A 10,421-nucleotide genomic window follows, 5' to 3' on the forward strand; every position below is an offset into this window, starting at 1 on the left:
TACCTAATGTCACATGGTAACTCTTTGTAAACACATAAATAAAACATGATGACATTATGTTGATACATAAAACCAATCATCAGGAGGGGGTGACATAAGAACACAGATGAAGGGCATTTAATGTAACTTGGGATTTCCAGTTACAAATGTAATATTTTTGATGCATTTGTTAGCTGCCTCTATCAAGAGTAGCTTTAGCCATAGAAATACAAAATAACTTAGGTGCTTCTGAAAGGGAGAAAAAGGGGATAGCATTTTACTTTTAAAAAAGAATTTAATGTTTATTTTTTGAGAGACAGAGTATGAGCAGGGGAAGAACAGAGGGAGAAAGAGGGAGACACAGAATCTGAAACAGGCTACAGGCTCTGAGCTGTCAGCACAAAGCCTGATGCAGGGCTTGAACCCATGGATCATGACCTGAGCCAAAGTCAGATGTTTAACTGACTGAGCCACCCAGACACCCTAAGGGGTAGCATTTTATAATGTCCTTAGCTCAGCTTTACTGAGGCAAGAAATTCTATGTGCCAAGGGGCATCCACAATTCATAGTGTAAAGAGCTTTTTTTTCTGTGCAAGATAACACTCAAGAACAGCAAAACCTATCAATCAGGTCACTTTGACCTGGCTTTCTCTGCCTCCTCAACCACGTCTTATAGACACCAAGACTCCTCAGCTCAATCCTTAATTCTTTTTCCAACACTACCATTTTTTAGCATGGTGATTTAAAAAAAAAAAAATGTCAGTTGAAAATTGTCATAGGATAGTTTTGGTACAGGTCTTTAGGAATAGCTCATATTTGGGGAACTTCCTATGTCCAAGAAAAGAGCCCAGAATAGTTATATCATAAAAAGGAATCTAGAATCACTAGTATGCTAGGACAGTCCGTGTATACTCTTTAAGAGTGAGTCTAGGAGTGTGTGGCTAGCTCAGTTGGTTAAGCTTCCTACTTTTGATTTCGGCTCAGGTCATGATCTCAAGATCATAAGAGATTGGTCCATGCCTGTTTAAGATTCTCTCTGCCTTGCTCTCTGCCTCCCGCCACCCCCCGCCCGCCCACTCTCTCTCTTGCTCTCTCCCTCTCAAAAAAATAATTGAGCCTAAATCAAATCTCAAACCCGCTGCATGATACAGATGCTTGTTAAACATGTTAAACATGCCAGAGGTTGGCAATCCCTGGTTATCCTTTCTCAGCTTCATGCAAATTCCCACAAAAGATTGTAACAGTACTAGAAAACTAAAGAAGAAACCCTGTGCCAGAATCCACTGGGAGTTTACACTAACTGCAGTGTCTATCATTTGATTCATCAACCCAAATTAGCTGGAGAGAAGTTAGTAAAAAGCCCCAACTCAGTCACTGCCTCAAACTCAGGGCACAGGAACTATACCACCTAGAAAATCCAGTCCCTATGGCCCAGACATCATCTGAGCTAGCTAGAATTGAGATCTATGCCCACCCTCTCAGTATTCATTCCTCTGCCCCTTTGTTTCACCTGCATTATAAAACTACAGGTTTCAGTTTTGGGTATAACTGCAGATTCAGGAGTGAGGGGGACTTTGCACTCCTGAGTATACAGTTACCGCAAAGAAAATCTTGCAAATGGGTGGAGGTTGAAAGATCCCTAGATTGTAGCAAATGTGGGAGGGTGTATAACCCTTGGACAAAGAACATTTGTCTGACTTCAGCAATGGCAAAGTATCTAAGAATTGGAGGATAAGATGCTCCTGCCTTAGTCCAGCAGGCACTGGAATTGACACAAGGTATTTTTGAGGCCACCTCATTCCAGGTATAGACCTGAAAAGGAACTAAACTCCCCTATGAACAGACTCAAGGGCATGTGAAACTGTCTTGGCAGGGTTGTTAAAAGCATGGGTTTTGGAGGCAGACGACCTGGCTTTAAATCCTGGCTTTCCTACTGACCAGTTGTAGAGTCCTGGGCAAATTACCTAGTCATTCAGTTTCAATTTCCTCACACATAACATAGGAGTAATATCTACCTTAGCATTTGTAGAAAGTAAACAAGTTCAAGTCTGTGCAGTACTTAGTACTCTGTCTTGCACAAAGAAGTGTTTAAACAATTAGTCTTTTTTTAGCCATAAAGAAGTAGTAAGTTGAGATAAAGAGGAGGAATGAAAAGGAATCATCCTGAAATATAAAAAAGTAAAATAAAAGGAAACCCCCAAAGCAAATTCCTGTATAAGGAATAAATCAGCATAATTGACACTACTGAAAATTTCATTAATCATATGGGTAAATTTGATTACTCTCAAAAATGGAGAGAAAGAGATGAGAAAAAAAAGATACAGCAAACAAAAGAAAGAAAAAAGAAAAGTACAGTTTTTGAATTATATGTGTGCCACCCCAAAGAAAACAGAAAAATGAAAGAAATAATAATTAAAGGCTTTCCTAAACTAACCAAAAGAGCTAAGTTTGTTTACTGATAGTTTTTATTAGATATAGGCAAAATTAATAAAAACTACTAGTTTATCCTTTAAAATTTTTATATTGGGAGGGAGTGTACAGAAGAATTGTTATTTACAGTTATGTTATTCAAACCCTGGAGAATACAAGAGAATAAATGGAAAGAGTTCAAACTTATGAGTTCAGAAAGGTAGCCAGTTGCATAATATATATACAAAAATTAGTATAAACCTGCTGGTCAATTAGAAAACATAATGGAGAAAGGTCAACTCACAATAGAAATAGTACTATTAGCAATTTAAAGAGCAGAGAAATATAAGTGGCCAAATTTATAAGAAACATACAAGACCCTTAAAAAGAGAATGATAGAATTCCTAGGGGACATAATGGAATACCCAAAGATTTCTTGGTCAGATCCACGTACAGATTTTCCCCCTTATACTCTGGAAATTCAAAGTAATTCATACCAAAATCTCAATAGGACTTTTTAGAATCTTGAAAAAATGTTTCTAAAACTTTTTTGTGGAAAAAAAAAATGGGCAGACAGGCAGACGCATTTTAAAAATATTTTAAAAGGTGGAACGAGTCCCAGCAGATAGGAAAAAAATTTTTTCCAAAGTTAGAGTTACTAAAATATTAGTCCGAGATCAGTGCAACAAAAGAGTCTAGAAATGTTTCTCACTTTGAGGGTGATAAATATGGCTTTTCAGTGGGGCAAAAAATAAAGCTAGAGTCTTACTTCACATATAACAACAATAGGCTTTGAGATGGTTTAAAATTTAAATATAATAAAACTATATAAAATAACCACATGGTAGTATCTTTTTAATAATCTTGAGAGGCAAACAGCCCCTTACACCATTACTCAGAAGCACAAACTATCAAAGAAAGAACAGAATAGGAAAAGTAGAAAAAGATCTATAATAACACATAAAGATGACTAATCTTTAAAAAAATTTTCAAATTAGTTATTAAATGATGAACACCCCCCAAGAGAATGGAAATGAATAGATAATCCATACAAAAATAGATGTGTATGGCAGCAAACTTAAAGAGTGTTTTACCCTCATTAGTAACTCGAGAAAGAGCCTTTCACCCTCATTAGTAACTCAAGAAATGGGCTAACATGGTCTATTGATGAAAGTATAAAATTGCTCGTGTTCTGGAGAGCAGATAGGCAATGTCCATAAATTTAAAATGTGGACTTCCTTTGTCCCATTAATTCCACTACAGGAATTTATCCTAACAAGATAGACATGTCTATAGAGGCATATGTCAATATTGTTTTGACTGCAGCATAGCTAATCATAGTACAATATTGGAAACAACCCAGATTTTCATCAGTTAAGTGATTTAAAAGCTGATATATTTGTACAGCTCAATACACTGTAACTATTATAATGGTCATGTAGATCTATAGCTATTAGCATGGAAAGATGTTCAGGGCACAGTATTAGGAATATTAAGTTTAAAAAGCAGATACAAAATATGTATAATTCCAGTTCTATTTCACTGTGCTTAATTACGCATTTCAAGAAATGTCTGTTAGATACTTATCAGATGGTTCTGATTTAGTAGCGGGGTTAAAAAGATTTTCCGTCAACACTTTTATTTTTTCAACATTTTCAAATATTTTTGGACAAAAGTTACTTCTGACAAATCAACAACTAAACTTTGTTTAGGAGAAATGCTTCCTCATGATAAATATTAGGTTCTAAAGAGTTTAATATAAAAACATCAAAACAAATGACTTACTAAGTTTCAGAGTACATACATATATCTTACTGTGAATCTTCTGTAATTGTATGCCTGCACATTCAGAATTTGTTTTTATGTGTTGGTAATTTATGTTTTATTCTTATGACATGTTCTGTAAAAAAATATTGCAGTGCATTTGTGTTAAATTTGCACTAAGTGGATTGTAATGATTTACTTATTTTATTCTATTTTTGAAATAATAAATTGTCCTCAGAAAATAGTCCATTTTGTTTTAAAAAGATAAAATATTCTTCAAGATGAGAAGAACTATCTGATCCTGGGAAAACTTTGTATGTACATTTCTAGTAATGAACTCTCAGATTTAACTTAGGGTTAATTAAGAAAAAAAAAAGAGTGACTTGGGCTTTTCAATTTGTCTGAGCTGGATGTTTATTTTGATTGCAACATCATATTTGAAATCCAATTGTAAGCATCAGTTGTAATGAAAACATTTTTAGTAGGTGTGACAAATGCATTTTAACAAATTGTACCCATGTATTATTTGGTGAAATATTATTTTGCTTAGGAATTAACACTGTAATTCTGTTTCACAGTGTATCCATACAATTTGGGTTTTTACATGTCTTGCAGTTTCTTTTATCCTAAAGTAGGTTTGGGTTTATTAGCTGGTTTCACATAGTCTTGTTTATAGACCTATCACTATAGCTCCTAAGTGCTTCTCAGATTATGTTCCTTTTTATGTCTATCAAACTACATTTCCACATAAATGAAAACTCTTAAGTTGCTAGAATTCTTTGCCTCTTTATCGTCAGCCTGCTAGCTAACAAAATGAGGAGCACTGTTTTTTAGTTTTGTTCTACCCAGTGGTAGGCAATTTATCTGGAATTTTTATTTCACAGTGAAGAAAACACTAAGCTATTTATACTTACAAATGTATTTGTATCCTTTTATTTTCATCTCCTCTCATTGGAAGTGATGATCATTCTGCTTATTAAGCATTAATTTCTCCATCTTTTCTCTGAATCCTTTTGCTCTGGCCTCTTCATGAACCTTGCTCTATTGTGTATTCCCTGATCCTGTAACTTCATTATCTCCCTAAGTACATAAACACCCCAGATTCTTTCCTATCCTGACTTCCAGAGCAGGAAGTCCTGATACTCCTGATACCCCTGGTTTCTTCTCAGTTTCCTTTGTTAACATCTCTTCTTCCATTCACCTTTTAAATGTTGGCATGCTTTACTTTTGGACTTTTTTTCTCTGTATATTCCTCATGACTTGCATCAGAATCCAGGCATCAGTATCATCTTTGTGCACTCAAACCTTTATCTCCAGCCTCTTCTAAGACCCATAGGATGAACATCCACTGGACAGTGCTTGGATGTTCCACAAAATTCTCAAAATCAGTACGTCCAGAATTGGATTCTTCCCAGTCTCAAGCCTGTTCTTCTTGCATGTTCTAGGTCAGTGAATGAAGACTGCTTGTACCTGGCTACCCAAGTCTAGCAGTCATTTCCAATTCTTCCCCCTCCCTTGTATCCTATGGCCCAGTAACTTGAATGGTTTGCATTCTCTGTACCTACAGAACCTGAGTCACCTGTCGCTACAGAACCTGGTCTGAGCTCTCGTTGCTTCCTGCTTGACTTTCTATCATGGCATTCTCACTGGCTGCTTGGTGTTTATTCTTGCCCTACTTTGAATCCATTGACCACGTCGTACCAGAGTGATCTCTGTGAAATGTCTCATTAAAATCCCTTAATGTTGTTTCAGAAAAAATGAAACCAAAACAAAACAAAACCATGAACTCTTTACCTTTTCACAAATGGCATTGCCTCTTTAGCCTCAACCCTCAGTATATCTCCATCTTACTACCTGCTTGTCCTTTCTTAAATCCATCATACTCTTTTGTGTCTCTGTTCTGACATGCTTTCCTCCATGTCTCCACCTACCTAAATCTTATTCATCCTTCAAAACTCAACCAACATGACTGTTCCGAACACCTCCTTTCCACCTTGCTGGTGAAGGAGGGATTTCCCCACCCCAAATAGTGTGAGATGGCCAAACACGCAACAGTCAACACTGGTCAGATGGGATTGGCAAGAGTTATTCGTTACATACACCCACAGCCCAGGGAAGAGGCACTGAATGCCACAGATAGCCACATGGGGACTTGTACTTAGGAGCTAAGTGAACCAAAAGTCACTCTGGGATGCTGGCTTTGTAGTAACAAGAGGGTAGGGTACCCCCTGGCTCCTACTGGGGAACGTGATTGGTTTGAAGAGTTTTATAGGCTGTCAGAGAGGTACAACTCATTACGGTGAGGATAGGATGGGTCACAGCCAGTCCAGCTAACAGAGGAACAAAGACGGGCAGCCTTTCCCACCTGGCAAGAGTAGGAAAACTCACAGGTAAGCTTTCAGGGCCCTGTGAGTCTCAAAGATGTGAAGGCAGCACATGGAATTTCAAGCCCTACTAAATATGATAATGTCCTGCAGACGATTTTTCTTGACCACCCCTAATCAGAGTTAGGCACCCTTCCTCTCTGCTCCTAAAATAAATCTGAACACTTGCCACCCTGCCTAGGGTATTCAGTTCTTTTTGGAAGAAGGTGAGTACACATACACATGCCACACATAAACATGGAAACAAAAAAGCACACCTTTTACACCATTGCAATTTACTATTGATTTGCCTGCTTTCCTAACTAGAACGGCGTATATTTCTTGAGTGAAAGGACTCTGTCTTTTATTTCCTAAATCTGTCTCTGTGCCTCACTGGAAGAAGGAGCTTAGCAAACACTTATTGAATAAATTAATAAATATTTATTATGCATTGATTTGTGGAATGTGCCTTAACTTCTGCATGAAAATGTATTCATAATGCATTTTTCAGGTATAAATTCCAAACACTATGGAACCAGCAGCAGCCACAGGACCAAGGAAAGATCCATGGTCTAGACAGCTCTGGATCCCCTAGAAATATTTGGGGAAGATTTTTTTTGGGGAGGTGGATGCCCTAGACCAGACACTGGCCTCACTTTCAGCCCCTGGGGAGTGAAGACTAGGAAGATTTAAGTTAACACCCCTTTCTAAAGTGACTAGAGAGTGAAGAAATCAGCTTCCAGAGCATAGGTAGTTTAAAGTCCTTTAAATTTTTTTTTTAGTTATACCTGTTCTTTGTATTCAGTCCTTTCACTTATTTGATCTCTCAATGCTCTTTAGTCCCTTAGCTGTCCATTAGTCCATTAGCCCTCACATTCCACCAGGCCTTCGTGGTCACTGGAATACCCTCAACCAGTATGAATCACCACCATCTATAGCGTAACTCAATGAAACCTAGCCCTGCATCGAACCTGTAATCAACCTCCAATCACCAACTTTACTTTCACACCTTCATCTGCCCACCTAAGCTCTAGTCAATCAAATGGAGTACGTGCTGCTGAGCCTCCTCCTCCCATTTGCCTTTCAAACCCAGAACCTTCCTGCCTGGATTCTTGTTCATGCCATTTATGCCCCATTATTGCCCTTTCTCCAGATATATTCGGGAATTAAACATTTGATTAATTACAAGATGATCTCTCTATATCCCTGTGTGCAGTGTTTGGAAGATGGGCAAGGCATTTTTCCCTCTGGACAGTAGAGAGAATGTGGGAGCAGCTACTAATCAGATGTCACTGAAACCATTAATGAAAGCAAATTGCTATAAACCACATGCTAGGAAAGAACATGGAATGGCTGAAGCTTAGTAGGATAAGTGGTTGCTAATCAGGAGGAGTGAATGTTTTTATCTTCTGATTTAACCTTTTTGCACTAGAACTTAAGCTTCTTGAGGTGAGGAATAAAACCTAACAGCACTGTAAAGGGCAGGCATTCAAGTGGTTGGGGAGTGAAGGATTATAATGGCTGGTTAGGCTTTTCCTACTTGCAAGCTTTGCTATATCAAGTTCTATTTATAACTTCATTTATATTTATTATGAATATGTTTTTAAGCCTTTTTGTTTTATTTTTTCCATAAAGACAACTTTTTTTTTCTTTCTTTACATACCTATTTTGGGTATGCCATACCAAGATTAAGAGAAAACAAGGATTTGGAAAGCAGAGTCTGCCTCTCATTACAATTTCTTTTCATACAACCTTTTAAAAATTTTTAACATTTATTTCAATTTTTAATGTTATTTATTTCTGAGAGATAGAGACAGCACAAGTGGGGAAGGGCAGAGAGGAAGACACAGAACCTGAAGTAGGCTCCAGGCTCTGAGCTCTGATTTGTGAGCACACAACCTAACGCAGGACTCAAACTCATGAACTGTGAGATCATGACCAGAGCTGAAGTTGGTCTCTTAACTACCCAGACACTCCTTTTAAACTAGATTCAGGTAACTACCTATCTCTCCTATCAGAGGAGAATTGGGCTCTGCACCTTACAACAGGCAGAAGAGGATTTTAGAAAATAAAATATTTTAAATCAATCTATTACAATTTTTCAATTTTCTCAAGTATATTAGAAAGTGAGAAAAAAGACAAGACAAGGGTAACATGGTACTCTAACAACTAGACCATAATAACCTTAGTTAGGGTTAGTGTACTCTATATTTTTTCCTCTGGACAGGTACAAAGGAGGTTCAAGTGGATAGACCGATCTTTTACTCCCCATAATCCTGGTCAGTGTGTATCTAAACTCTCTGAAGCATATGAAGTCTCAGGTATGCAACATAACCCTTCACAACTACAAACAAGGGAGAGGCATATCTCCCAGAAACAATATTTGCTTATTAAGTGTTATTACAAATAATGCTTTATCTCAACTATTACATATACACACACAATGTATATTACATATATATTTAATTTGAAGTTTAAAGTGTATTTCAGTTTACATATATATATATATACACACACACACACATATATGCATATATACATTTAATTTGAAGTTTAAACTGTATTGTGATTTATATACCACAGAGGTATGTAAACATATTGTTCATTAACTGTAAATTGCAGATTTAACACTTGGATCAAGTATGAAAAATTTGGCTTTGTGTACTGTCAAAGCTCAGCTCTGGGTACCTGCCATCTTGCTACAAAGAAAATCCCACTCTGGATGGTTAAGAGGGGAAAAAAATGGAATTTTGAAGAAAATAAAAGTAAAGCTGGTGAATTAAAACAATCATTTTCCTTTATTATTTTACTTGAATGAAACAAACATCCAGACCTCATAATCTTTTTAATTTTAGCTTGAAAACATTTAACAGCCTAATTTTTAAACTTATAGTCTAAATACAGAAAGTGCATAACACAAGTATTAATATTTAGATGTCAATTCAACTTAGTAGGAAAAAAGCAATTGATGTGCTTCGGTAATGACTTCCACTTGTTTTTAACTTGTTTTATTAAAGCTTGCAATTCTATTTAATTGGCATGTAATTTAATTGCCACATAAGTTATTTAATTATATGCTGTAAATGGAAAATGTTGTTTATAGGCAATCATATCTCTTTTGTTAAAATCTGGAATACTGGATCTTCCTCAGTCTCGTGTTTATATTATTCCTTCATGCTGATTATTTGCATTGCATGATTGAGTTATATCACATATTAGATTGCTTTTGCTATTGTTTATAATGGGGTGTGTATGTGTGTGTTTATATTTTTTATGTTTCAGTAATTCAGAGAACCAAAATTTAACCTACTTTGTTAATGAAAACAAAGGCCCAGAAGTTTCTTTATGGAAAGTACAGTGTCATGATACTCCACACATGCCGTCCATCCAACTCAGTGTGCCCTCCCCTTCACCCTGTCCAATTCTGGCACATTACTTTGAAGGTTTTCCTTAGTTGTTACTTCTGCGTAGAAGGCTCTTCTGATCTCACTAACAAGTTAGATGGGTTTTCTCTGAGCTCTTTTAGCAGAATAACTATAATACAGAGTTAGACAGATCTAGACCTGGTCTAGTCTTGAGCTTTTCCCTGGTCCTTTCTAGTCTTTGTTGCTTTCGGCCTTTCTTTCCCACTCAGAGAGTCCCCTTTAATAGTTCTTGCAGGGCTGGTTTAGTTAGACCTGGTTTAGTCTTTTTTTTTTTTTATGTTTATTTATTTATTTTGAGAGAGAGAGAGAGAGCAGGGGAGTGGCAGAGAGAGAGGGAGAAAGAGAATGCCAGGGAGGCTCTGTGCATGTGGGGCTCAAACTCCCAAACTGGGAGATCATGACCTGAGCCAAAACCAAGAGTTAGATGCTTAACCGACCAAACCACCCAGGTGCCCAGACCTGGTCTAGTCTTAAGCTTTCA

This window comes from Hyaena hyaena, unplaced genomic scaffold, assembly GCF_003009895.1.
Source record: "Hyaena hyaena isolate Hyena2069 unplaced genomic scaffold, ASM300989v1 scaffold_1061, whole genome shotgun sequence".
In the NCBI taxonomy this organism is placed as follows: domain Eukaryota; kingdom Metazoa; phylum Chordata; class Mammalia; order Carnivora; family Hyaenidae; genus Hyaena; species Hyaena hyaena.